The sequence below is a fragment of the Oryctolagus cuniculus genome, chromosome 5 (assembly GCF_964237555.1).
Source record: "Oryctolagus cuniculus chromosome 5, mOryCun1.1, whole genome shotgun sequence".
In the NCBI taxonomy this organism is placed as follows: Eukaryota; Metazoa; Chordata; class Mammalia; order Lagomorpha; family Leporidae; genus Oryctolagus; species Oryctolagus cuniculus.
Window position 1 is genome coordinate 126,098,475 of NC_091436.1, and position 13,235 is coordinate 126,111,709.

General features: G+C 59.5%; 1 long non-coding RNA gene across 1 annotated transcript; it reads left to right on the forward strand.

The window, feature by feature from the left end:
* The first annotated feature begins 213 nt into the window (after positions 1-213).
* LOC138849803 (uncharacterized) lies at positions 214-3,428 on the forward strand. The gene is made up of 2 exons (XR_011389017.1): positions 214-427; positions 1,815-3,428. It is a non-coding gene; the product is annotated as an uncharacterized lncRNA (long non-coding RNA).
* Positions 3,429-13,235: the final 9,807 nt, after the last annotated feature.

Consider the following 13,235-nt stretch of genomic DNA (forward strand, 5'->3'; position numbering starts at 1 on the left):
CTGGAAGGAATTTTAAACTGCTGCGGGGCCCTCCCGAGCCCCGGGCACCCGAGACACGGACCTGCTTTCCCAGGTCTGGAGAGTGGCGTGGGGTGTCCTCCCTCCTCCTCCCTCCCACTGCACGTGCCTAGGCTGTCAGGTTAGTTCAATGCTCTTTTTTTTTCTTTTTAGTATGTCTCAGATATTGTTAGGCACACACTGATACTAAATCCTGTTGCTGATCTGCCATTCTACGGAGCTGGACATCTCGCATTTTTTTTTCTCGCAGTCCTAGAGCCACAGACAAATCTAATCCACGTGCCCAAGCATATTGAGGCTCCAGAAAATTCCATGTGTCTCCTCCATCTGACAGGGTTGCGTCTCTCCCCTCAGACTGGGAGCTTCCTGAGGACATGCGTGGGTTTCACCCATCAGGCTGGAGCCCCGGGTCAGTGTGTGCGTGTGTCTCCTCCATCACACTGGGGGCTCCCTGAAACAGGTCTGCAGGCCACACAGGGCTGTCGGTGTCGCCTCTCTGCCCCTCCCCCACCAGTGTCGCCTGGGGCCCACAGGGGGCGCTTGGGGCCCACAGGACAGCCTGCTGGGTCCCATTTTTCAGGGACTCCCTGCTGCTGTTCTCTGGGGGATTTGGGGGGTGGGGTCCCCACCCCTGAGGATCTTGCTTGAGGCCCTATGGCCCGCGTGTGGGAGGAGCTCCGGGCGCTGGGTCCCCAGGGGTTCTGCCAGGGTGGGACGGTGTGACCTGGAGCAGAATGCCCTGCCCACCTCCTGTCTGCCCCCTCTTCCCCCAGGTTTTCTGTGCTGGCCTCTCTGTCAGGTGCACCTCCTGTCCCCACCCTGGGGACAAAGGCTCAGTGCTTCTGGTGGATGCTGGGTGCCTGCTGGGGCTCCTGGCCCAGGGGCTTGGTGTAGGCTGAGAGGGGGAGTAAGGAAAGGGGCCCCCTGCGCCCCCCATCCCGTTCCCCTGCAGCCCCTCCAAAGCCCCCGCATCCCCTCCGGGCCTCTGAACTCCCTCCCCTTGAAGCCGAGGGAAACCCCGGAAAAGCCCTTTCCCACGGCCGCCGTGCAGCCTCAGCCACACCCCCAGCCCCCTCCCTGGGCCACAGCCACCTCGGCCTCACCCTCTGCAGAGTGCAGGCCCACCCCGGGCGCCGCCGGGGCCCCCTCCTGGGCCCGGATCGCCTGCTTCCGCGAGTGGCATCACCCCACTCCTCAGGCCGCCCAGTCATCAGGTCAGCAATTAGCCACTTCCTCCCGGCGGCATGAGGCCACCGAGCGTCACGGCCCCTCCCCCGGCCGGCTGCCGGCGGCAGTGGGAGAGCGCCCCCCACCCTTTGTAGTCAGTGCCAAGGCTTGGCTCGGACCCCTCCACCCCTCAAGCCACCGAGAGCAGGGGAAATGAACCTCCCATCGAGACAGCTGGAAGCCGCGCGGTTGCCTCCGTCCCGGTCACCCCATCCCTTAGCCTGGGTGGGGCGGAGCCGACTCCAGGGCACCCGCGGCTGGGCCAGGCGGGGCTTGAGACTCAGGTGGCTGTCGCCAGTCGCCAGGTGCTTTTCATCAGGCCCTTACCTGGGGCCCAGGAGGCTGCGAAATGGGGATGGTGACAGCTACCTGGGAAGGGGAGAAGTGGAGAATGGCTCAGCAGATTCTCAAACACGGAGGGGGCGGAGTCTTTCGGAACATGCGCACACCTGTGCCTAGGCGGCCACTCTCACAACGGTGACTGGTAGGTTGCTCGCAGCTGTGCCTGCGTGTGACTCTGGTGGATAAGTAAGGCCCACTTCTGCTCAGACCTTGCCTCCTCCTGACAGGTGCACATAGACCTTCAGACGCTGCCACGCCCACGCCAGAATCAGGACCCCACAGAGGAACCCAGAAAGGCGGGAGGAAGGGGAAGACCACCCCAACGTCTCCCACCCGCATGCGCCAGGGGGTCTTCCTGGCCAAAGCTGGGAGGAAGACCGCACCTTGGGGGTGTGTGGGGAATGGGCAGGTGGGGCCATGGTCGGAAGCTGTGGTTTGAGTCAGATGGGGGTGGACAATGTGGCTTTCCCAAAAGGATTTTTTAAATTCCCACAGATGTGAACACATGTGGGTCATCTTAGGAGGCTCCCTGGGGCCTCAGTGGTTGCATGTGGAACACGGGGATGACGAGAGCACCATCTGAGCTTGTCGAGAAGTAGAAACCCCTATTGCTTGGGGGTGGGGGGGGCAGAGACAGCAGCACTGGGGAGGGGATCAGCCATCTCACCCCGGCCCTACCTGGCCAGGTGCTCACCCTTGTCTTTCTTTGATTCCTGGGATCCGGCCCCAGGACGCAGAGGGGACACAGGTTGAGTGGGGGTGGCAGGGCATGGGGAGTGCCAGCAGATGCTACTCAGGACTGGCCCTGGGAGGAGCTGGCTACCTGTCCTACCCCTACCTGGCTGGCACAACAGGTAGTTGAGTGCTGGCTTCCAGCCCTGGGAGTGGGTGAGTCAGCTGTACCTCCCTATCTAGGCAAATGGGGTGTAAGAGGAAGGAGCTTGGGTGGGGGGCCTTCTAGGAACGTTCCTGGAAGGGGACTTGGGAGGAGGCACTGCCCTGGGGAACCCCCACCTGAACTTACAGCTCCGCAAACATAGTGGTCCCTGTGTCTCTCCCTCGGTGGGCCTCCACCAGGTAGCCCTCGGGGATTCATGAAGCAGGGCCCCACCTGTCTCCCTGGCTGGCCCCAAACACGCCTCCACCTTGCTGACACCAGGCTGCCCTGCCACTACCCAGCAGATCTCCAAGCCACGGACACCGGCGCACATCCATGCACCCAAAGCCACGTGTGCAGAGCCGGAGGCATTGATGCAGGCCAGGTGTGTGTAGAAGCGCACACACGCGCCCTCGGTGTCTCTCATAGCTGTGCTCACTGCAGACATTAACACACACCCACGATCTCCCACATACAAAGACAGACAGGGTTGTAGTTGTTGGGTTGTGTTCCCCCCAAAACACGCAATGCAGGCCTAACCCCAGTCCTGGGAAGGTGACCCTAGCTGGAAATAATTCTTTGCGGTTGCGATCAAGTTCAGCTATGCCCTTGCTGGCTTAGGGTGGGCCCCAACCCTAACCGCAACCTCCAACCCCCAGCCCCCAACCCCCAGTGACTGGCATCCTTAGAGATACACAGCAGAGGCTGTGTGAAGAAGGAGACAGGAAGGGCTGCCACAGCCCCCAGGAACCCGGAGGGAGGCACAGAACAGACCCCCCCTCAGCGCCTCCAGCCCACACCTTGATTTCAGACTTGGCTCTTGCCGGCTTCCTTAACTGCAAGGAAACACATTGTTTCAAGCCACGGATTCTGTGTAATTTTTGCACATAGAGGCATGCTCGCGCGCGTGCACACACACTCATTCAGGCTCAGGGATGAGGTTGAATGAACTCTTTTTCCTGGCTCCTCTGTCTGTGTCTTCCTTCCCTTGTGTGGCTGGTCCAGTGATCTGAAATAACTCATGGCCCTGGGTGGGAACACAGCGATTTGGTTTTTTCAAAATCTTTTTAAAGATTTTTATTTATTTATCTGAGAGGTAGAGTTACACAGAAGCAGAGAGAGAAAGAGAGAGAGAGAGGTCTTCCACTCCTCAAATGGCCACAACAGTCGGAGCTGGGCAGACCCAGGAGCCAGGAGCTTCTTCCAGGTCTCCCACATGGGTGCAGGGGCCCAAGCACTTGGGCCACTTCTACTGCTTTCCCAGGCCATAGCAGGGAGCTGGATAGGAAGTGGAGCAGCTGGGACTTGAACTGGTGCCCATATGCAGTGTTGACACCACAGGCAGAGAATTAACCTACTGTGCCACAGATCCGGCCCATTGTGATTTGTTTTAAGATCTTTGCTTTCCGGCCGGTGCCTCGGCTCACTTGGTTAATCTTCCGCCTGTGGCGCCGGCACACTGGGTTCTAGTCTTGGTTGGGACACTGGATTCTGTCCTGGTTGCTCCTCTTCCAGGCCAGCTCTCTGCTGTGGCCCAGGAAGGCAGTGGAGGATGGCCCAAGTGCTTGGGCCCTGCACCCCATGGGAGACCAGGAGAAGCACCTGGCTCCTGGCTTCAGATCTGTGCAGCATGCCGGCTGTAGCGGCCATTTTGGGGGTGAACCAGTGGAAGGAAGACCTTTCTCTCTGTCTTTCTCTCTCTCTCACTGTTTAACTCTGCCTGTCAAAAAAAAAAAAATCTTTGCTTTCCTTCCTGAGGTTCTTAACCAGATGTCCTCCCTCAAAACCTGCTCTCAGGAATGGGTTGTCATGTTCAAGTACACCAAATGCCAGGCCCAAAAATTCTGTAGCTGCTTTTTTTTTTTTTTTTTTTTTTTTTTTTTTTTTTTTGGACAGGCAGAGTGGACAGTGAGAGAGAGAGACAGAGAGAAAGGTCTTCCTTTGCCGTTGGTTCACCCTCCAATGGCCGCCGCGGCCGGCACGCTGCGGCCAGCACGCTGCGGCCGGCACGCTGCGGCCGGCGCACCGCGCTGATCCGATGGCAGGAGCCAGGTGCTTATTCTGGTCTCCCATGGGGTGCAGGGCCCAAGTACTCGGGCCATCCTCCACTGCACTCCCTGGCCACAGCAGAGAGCTGGCCTGGAAGGGGGGCAGCTGGGACAGAATCCAGCGCCCCGACCGACCGGGACTAGAACCCGGTGTGCCGGCTCCGCAAGGCGGAGGATTAGCCTAGTGAGCCGCGGCGCCGGCCTGCTTTTGTGATGCTAATGAAAAACTGGAATCGATTCAAACAGTCCATTACAGCAGAACAGGTCAATAAACTGCGGCATACACGGCTCACTAGGCTAATCCTCCGCCTGCGGCACCCAGAAAGGCAGTGGAGGGTAGCCCAAGTGCTTGGGCCGTGCACCCACATGGGAGACCAGAATAAGCACCTGGCTCCTGCCATCGGATCAGCGCGGTGCGCTGGCTGCAACACGCCGGCCATAGTGTCCCCCTTGGGGGGTGAACCAACGGAAGGAAGACCTTTCTCTCTGTTTCTCTCTCTCACTGTCTAACTCTGCCTGTCAAACAAACAAACAAACAAACAAACAAAACAACTGCGGCATAGCCCCCCAGTGGAACACTACTCGGCAGTGAAAAAGGAAGACCTCGTGTGATGCGGGCAACCTGGTACGGACCTCATAGATATGATACTGAACGCCGTGAGGCAGACACAAGAGTGCAGACTCTGGTTCCATTTATATAAAGAGCAGGCCCAGTGGGTCTGTGGTGATAAAAGCCAGAATCTGGTTACCTCTGGAGGCTGGAATTCGCTGGGAGGGGCTTGAGGGCACCTCCCTGGGGTGCTGGAAATACTCTGTGCTTGCTCTGGGTGGTAGTCACGTGGGCCAAGACGTGTGGAAAAATCCACCCAGCTGCACTCTGAGGAGCCCAGCAATTTGATGCACACATCCGACAGCTCAATATACAGTACATTTAAAGGCTGGTTTCCCAGAAGGCCCGGGAGCAGAAGTCACTGGGTTTCCTGGGGGCACTCGCACTCAGATCTGGACTCTCTGGGCCAGGGAAAGGCCCGGGACAGACACACATGGCATCACTCCGCAGATACGGGAAGAATTGCACTTTTCAGTGGTGATGGGGCTGGGCACCCCAACTCCATGCAGCCTTAGGTCTTCTAGAAGGTTCCCACCCTCGCTCCCAGATAGAGGCTGGAGGAGGTACGACCCCCAGCTCTGTGAAGCCAGGCCTGACATCGTGAGGGTCCTCTCGGAGGACAAACAGGAGTGGCGGGTGGCTGGAGAGAGGCACCTTGCTTCTTCCCCATCTCTCTAAAGCCCGAGACCGAAGTGGCTTGGGTGGGCGGCTGCAGGGCCTTCCTTGTCCCTCGGCTGCACTGGTGTCTCTGATCTGATGTTCCACGATGCTCGTGTCCAGCCTCGGACCATGGGGGTGGTGAGCGTGCCAAGGCAGCCAGACCTCCGCAGGTGGGTCAGGAGCCCACTGCCCTCTGCTTCCCCAGCGAAAGACATGTTCCTCAAGAGAATCCCAACTGAGAAAAAAGAGCAACCTTCCCAGCTCTTGTAGCAACTTTCCTGCTCTTGTGACCTCCTGGGCTTGCACGAAGCAGCTCTGAGGTGCGTGGCACTGTTGCTGTTTCATGCAAAGAAAATGGAGGCTTGGAGAAGATGAACTCAACCCACAAGCTTGCACAGGATGTTCAGGGGAAGTGGCAGGTGCAGGGCATGGGGAGGGGGGAGGGGGCTCCCTGAGAGCAGGGCTGTGGCTCCCGCTCTGTGTGGGCTACACAAGTGTTCTTACAGCACCAGTCTCCTTTTCGCCTTGGCTGTCACCTTTAGGCTTAGCCTAGGGCTCTGCCCCCAGATGTGCCATGTTTTGGGGGAGTGGGTGCGGGGGCACAGTGGGGGAGGTTGGGGACCAGAGGAAAACTGGTGCTGGGACCAATGGGGAGGCTCCATCCTTCGCCAGCCTTCCTGTCCACACCACCAGGGTCTAGATCGCCCAGTTGAGCCATGCCACCTTCAGACTGACAGCGGGGCTGGCTGGGCTCTCCCCTTCCCAGGAGGGTCAGTTGGTAGAGGGGCTCCATGGGAGGCTGTGCACAAGAGCGGGGTCCGCGGGCCCCTAGCAACGTCCAGGGCCCGGTGCTCCTTGCCCTGCCCACGCCTCGCCAGCAGGAGCTGGGTCATATGATGGCTGAGGTGGCAGGTGTAATGGGAGCCGAACATCCTTGCCGCCTGCCTCCTGCCTGTGACTATATTAAGTTCTGTGCCTCGTGTCCCTCCTCCTCCCTCCCCAGGACTTTCCCTCCTCCCCCCTAGGGATCCGGCCCTGCAGATTAAGGAGCTACTCCTCCTTCTCAGCTCCCTAGTCCCAGGAAAGAGACAGGGAGGGGCCTAATGAGGTCGGAGCCAGTAGGTGGGGAAGCAGAGGCGGTGATTTTAGGCTTCCGGTGCTAATGAGCTGCAGAGGGAAGTGCCTGGGAGGGCGCTAACACCCCTCACACTCAGTGCTCCCCGACAGCTGCCCACGCAGCACCCAAGTGGGCACGACGGTGCCCGAATAGTTGCACCTGCTGCTGCCTTCCTGGCCAACCCTCATGAATGCACACACTCCCGGGAGACCCCTGAGCCCGTTATCACCCTCCCACCTTGTGGGAGGCTCTCGTGCCTGCACACCTGGCTGGGCCCAGAGCACCCCTGCTGTCATTCCCCCGGAGCCCACAGGCTCTGTGGATGAGGCAGGGCTGCTCTGGGACTTCGGGTGGCTGTGTGCGTCTGTACTGGGGTAGAGGGTGCAGTGCCACCTAGAAGCTGCAGGACATTTGCACCTCCTGCTTACACCTAAGGCCTCATTTCCAAGGGACTCCCCACCATTAGGTCACAGGCCAGAAGCCCCAGGAAGGCCTGCCTTCCCCCAGGGTGAGGGCAGAGGGCAGGGTCAGGGATTATTAATACCCACACTCCACACTGGAAAGGCGTGTGTGGAAACCCCAGCCTCAAGCCAATCAGAGCAGTACTTTCCAGGAATGTCACCCCAAAGCAAGGCTTCCTCCGACTCCAGGATTATTTCCCACCCCTGACCTCATCCCGTTGGTGTGCGTGGCTCCTGCCAGGCCCCACTGGCTCTGCCGGGCAGGCCTGCTGTCACCTGGCAGCTGACATCTATCTGCCTGGGCCGCTGCCCAGAGAAGGTCACGGAGCACGTTGTCGGTGGCGGGGCCCAGATTAGAACTGTGCCTCTGTCAGCCGGCCCTCTCCTCCCCGCTCCCCAAACCGCGGGCAGCGGTGCTGTCACGTCAGGATCACTGAGCGGCCCCTGCCTTGTCCTCCGCCCACAGCATCACCACAAGGCCTTGGCACCTCACCCCGTGGCGGGGAGGAGCTGGAAGGTGCACAGCCCGGGGCCTGGGTTTCTGCTGCTTGCTGGCCTTGTGACCTTGGGCACGCAGGCTTTGCCTTGTCTGCGGCTCATTCGTTTGCAAAATGAGGACACAAATGCCCACTCCGCGGTAGCTGTGGGTCCTAAGACCGTGTGAGGGCTGTGCAGGAGGGGGGATGTGCTTGGCCTCTGTCACTAATTGTGTCCTCCTCCTTGTCACCTCTGCTGCCGTCTGTCCCTTCCACATCACAGCACACTTGCGACACCTCCATCCATGCCGTCGCCACCAGCACCCTTGCCCTGCCATGCTATCGCCATGCCATTGCCGAAGGGACACTGGTCAGCACCGGCTAGGTTCAAGGTCATGTGAGTGACCCTTTGGAGATTAGTCCAGGGTTTGAAGCTGGTGGGGGTGGGCTGTGTCTCTCCATGCTTTAAGTCTTTTTTTTTTTTAAGATTTATTTATTTATTTGAAAAGTAGTTACAGAGAGAGAGAGAGAGAGAGCGAGAGAGAGAAACAGAAAGGTCTTCCATCCACTGGTTCATTCCCCAAATGGCCACAACAGCCAGAGCTGGGCCCAAAGCCAGGAGCCAGGAGCTTCTTCCAGGTCTCCCACATGGGTGCAGGGGTCCAAGCACTTGGGCCATCTTCCACTGCTTTCCCAGGCCATAAGCAGAGAACTGCATTGGAAGAGAAGCAGCAAGGAATTGAACCAGTGCCCATATGGGATGCCAGTGCCTCAGGCAGAGACAACCTACTATGCCAGCCCTGGCCCCATCCTTGAAGTCTTGACTCATATTCCATCTCCACCAGAAGTCCTTCCTTAATCCATTGTGAGCCTCCTTAGAGCATGCAGGTCAGCTTCCCACCCCCACTGCCTGCCGTGGGTGTGAGTGTGTGCACACGGCCCACACCCACACTCACACTCACACCCTCCCCGTCTGTAAGGTCAGCTTCCCACCCCTCACTGCCTGCCGTGGGTGTGAGTGTGTGCACACGGCCCACACCCACACCCACACTCACACCCTCCCCGTCTGTAAGGTCAGCTTCCCACCCCCACTGCCTGCCGTGGGTGTGAGTGTGTGCACACGGCCCACACCCACACTCACACTCACACCCTCCCCGTCTGTAAGGTCAGCTTCCCACCCGCCACTGCCTGCGTGGGTGTGGGTGTGCACATGAGCCCACACTCACACTCACACCCTCCCTATCTGTAAGGTCAGCCTCCATCCCTTTCTCCTGCGCTCAGCATAGTGGCTCTGGGGTCCAGTCCCGTGTCACCCTGGACAAGTGGGTCACCTTGCTCCTTTGTGCCTCAGGCTTCCCCACTGTTAATTGGCTTTCATGATAATGCCATGCTTCTCAGAGTTGCAGACAGGATTCCCTGAGATAGCGTACTAGGGAATCTTCAAAAACTTTGTGGAAAATGCATATTATGAAAAAAACTGCATGGATTTCAAGATTCTCTGCGGCTGGATAAATGCATGTGTTAATTCCGTTTGCCACAAACATGTTGCAGAGCGCTGGTGTCCACAGAGCACCCGGCACAGAGCAGGCACCCAGCAGGTGCACAGTCCTCTTGGTCCTTCCTGCAGGCAGCTCTGGGGCAGACGGGACTTTGCAGGGCTGAGCTTTCCCAAGAACTTTCTCATCCCCCTGCCTGCTCCTGGGAGGGGCCTTCCGCTCCCCAGGGAAGAGGTAGGATGTGCAGGCGAGCCACAGCCACACGGAGTTGAGCAACTGCGGGCAAGTCACCTCACCACCATGAGCCTCGGTTTGCTCATCTGCCAAGTGGGTCAAGGCGAGGCTGACGTCTCTGTCGGGCTCTCTGATCCGCAGCTGTGGATGAGACTTGCTGCCAGTGTGGCCTTTGGCCTTTGGCCTTTAACCTTCCTGTGCAGACAACAGGGGCTGCTTCTCACAGGTGGAGGGGAAGATGCTGAGAGACGGGGAGAGCCCGGGACAGCTCCGAGGACAGCATTAATAATGAGTCACTCAAGCCAGGCCTAAGAAAACGCGCTGTAGTCTGAGCTGGGTTCCTGGGGCAGGGCCAAGGCCAAGGTGGAGAAGGGCCAAGGGGTCCCTACCCACAGACTCAGGGCCACAGCTCTGTGCTGCAGGGTGGGGCAGCTCCCCTAGGGCCCTTAGCTTGTCCATGTCCACAGGGCTACAGCCACTGCAGGATTCCCTCGGCCCCCTGCTGTGGCTGTGCCCTGGCCATGACCCCCAGAGGATAAACAGGGGCAGCACAGGCCGACTGGTGTGTGCTCCCAGCCCCCGCAGTATAAATGCTGGGGCCATGTCCTGCGTCCCCTGCCTGGCTCAGGGGGTCCCACCCTGCCAAATGTCACAGTGCAAGAAGGCATGTGGATGCCTCCGCATGGTGTGTGTTGCGGGGGTGGGGGTGGGGAGCAGGAAAAGGCAGGGGTCAGGGACCAGAAAGAGTGGAGCTGGGGTCTGGAGGGAGTGGACAGGGGTGGGGGAGGGGGCAGGGGAGGGAAGCAAGTGCGGCCCCTGAGTTCTTGGATGGGTCTGTTCCTAGAGCTATAGCCCAGATCCTGGGCCATCCCTGCCCCGCCTATGACCTGGGTCACTCTGTGGCCTTCCAGGGCCAGTCTTGGCCCCAGACTCCAGGGTCATGGGGCCCAGGGCTCTGTCCAGCCTGCAGTGGCCTGAGAATTGGCTCACCAGGGCTTTCTTTGCTTTACCTTTTTACTGCCCTGTGCCGGCGCCCGGCCAAGCTCCCTGCATACATTATCTCATTAAAGCCACAGCTGCCCAGGGTGCAGGGCGGGAGGTCTGAGGTGACGGAGGCTGCAAGTGTCCAGCCTGGGGACAAAGCCACTCAGCTCCAGAGGCCCTGCGGGGGGCTTGGGGGTGCAAACAGTGCCGGGAGCCATGGTGGGACCCAGGGCTCCCGCATACTGTGCCAACTTCCTCCCCTCTGTATTAGGGTCAGAGTGTGAGACACAGCCCTGTCCACAGTAGCCCCAGCCTGAAGGAGGAGGCACAGCCCCATCTTCAGGGAGCCCCAGTCTGAGGGAGGAGGCACAACCCCACTCTCAGGGAACCCCAGTTTCAGGGAGGAGGCACAACCCTCCCCACCCTCAGGGTGCCCCAATCTGAGGGAGGAGGCACAACCCCACCCACAGGGAGCCCCAATCTGAGGGGGGAGGTACAGCGCCACCTTCAGGGAGCCCCAGTCTGAGGGGAGTCCCAGGCAGCAGGACATTTCTGCATGGCCACACCTCTGGGGAGACAGGTGGAGCCCGAGGTCTTCACAGAGCTGAGGGAACGGGCTGGCAGCCCTTTGAGGAGGGAGGAGCTGGGCGAGTGGGGGCGGCATTCCCATCCTGGCCGATTCGGAACGCAGGCTCCTCTCCACCCCGGCCCTGCATGGAGCCGTGAACCCCTCCTGGGCGGGGGGAGCAGGGCCATGCGTGTCTCAGGAATGACATCCAGGGATGGCTATTTTAATCTGGGAAGTCGCCTGCTCCTCCTGCCCACCCAAAATAACCCGGCTCCCACAGGAGCCTCGCTACGGCCACCTGCCCACTCAGATGGGGAGGTCTCCCCTAGTGGAGCTGTTTCTTCCTCTGGGCTGGGGGCTCCCTCCTGGAAGGTCAAGGTCAGACTGGGCGCTCCTCTGACCATCCAGGGCCCCTGCAGAGTTTTGGGGGGGTGAGGTGGTGTCAGGTGGTCTTTCCTTCCTGCCAGCAGTGTTACACGGTGCCCTTGTGGGAGAGAAACCACATCTTCCCCTACCCCCCTCGGCCCCAAGTGCATCTGGCTGGTGGGCGCACGTGGGACTTGGCGTGTGCCTGGCAGTGCCAGGCTGCCCTGCTGCTGGCCACATGGTCCCTGACGGGAGGGTTCACATGTCCCAGCGCCAACCAGCCACCTGCTGCCTCCTGCCTCCCAAAATAGGAAAGACTGGCCTTCTCCCGTTACCGCCGCCCGCGCGCCCCACTGCCCTTGTCCTTGGGACCAGGCCCTCCCTCCTCCCTGCTCTGCTCCTCTGCGGGAGGTGCCGAGGGCTTAGCCTCCAGCCCTGCGTGTCCCCAAGGCTGGTGACCAGATGTGGCCAATGGGAGCTGCTCTGTTCCCCAGGCTGGTGGCAACACGGGGAGGGGCCCACCAACCTCCGTGTTCCTTGTAAGGAAACGGTGTCCACTGGGCCCAATAAGAGGGCCCCACTCCCTGCAGCCAACGCAGGCCTTGGCGGGGAGCAGGGGGCTGGGGGTGCAGCTGTTGACTCAAGGAATAGCACTAACCACTGAGGGCCAGAGTGACACAAGGCGCCGTCCCTTCACCCACAGTTTCCCCTCCATTCATTGCACAAGCAACACACTTTTTTTAAGTCTTTAAAAAGATGTATTTATTTGTTTGAAAGGCAGAGTTACAGAAAGAGAGAGATTTTTCCATCTGCTGGTTCACTTCCAAATGGCCTCCACAGCGAGGGCTGGGCCAGGCCAAAGCCAGAAGCCTGGAACTCCATCTGGGTCTTCCATTTGGATGCAGGGCCCCAAGCACCTGGGCTGTCCTCCGCTGCTTTCCCAGGCTCATTGGCAGGGAGCTGCATAGGAAGTGGAGCAGCCGGGACACGAACCAGCACTCAGACTGGATGCCAGTGTCACAGGCAGCTGCTTAGTCTGCTGTGCCACAAAGCCGGCCCTGCAACAGCACTGTAACTGAGCACTTACTGCGCCGGTGCTGCCTGCCTATCCGTGTGCTGAGCTGCACAACTCCCTTTGAGAAGCTCGTGCCTGTACCTTCGGACAGTGGAGGGAATGAGGCCCCGAGAGGTCCCCTGGATTCCCCAGGGTCACACAGCAAAGAGGCAGAGGAGTTAATCCAGAAGCCCAGGTTAGAACCACACTTGTCTTTCTCTCTCTCTTTTTTTTACTGTGAGACCTGTTATACATTCAGGCAAATAGTGGGGTGCACCTGCAAGGACCCCTTACCCCACGGCTTGTGCCCATTTGGCTGCCTCTGCTTCCTCCTTCGTGCTGAAATAGTTTCAAATTGTAGACACCGTGACGTGCCCACCTGATCGCTTCGGAATACAGCACCCACCTTCCTCCCAAAAAACCACCCCAATTGGCTACATAAAGCAGCCGTCCTCACCCTGCACAAAACCCTTTCCTGCTGGTGTCTAGTCCAGTCCAGGCTCAGATTCCATGCCCTCATGTCTTCTTCCTGAGTTCTTGTTGCTCCACCACCCCGCACCTGGGCAGAGGTGGGTGGGGCCTGGGGCGGTCCTTCCCAGGCTGGGGACCTGCCTCCCCACGGGACCCAGCCCTGCCTACTCTTCTTCCCCTTGTAGGGCCAAGAACTCCGACAGCAAGTCACAGGGACCTGGGTCTG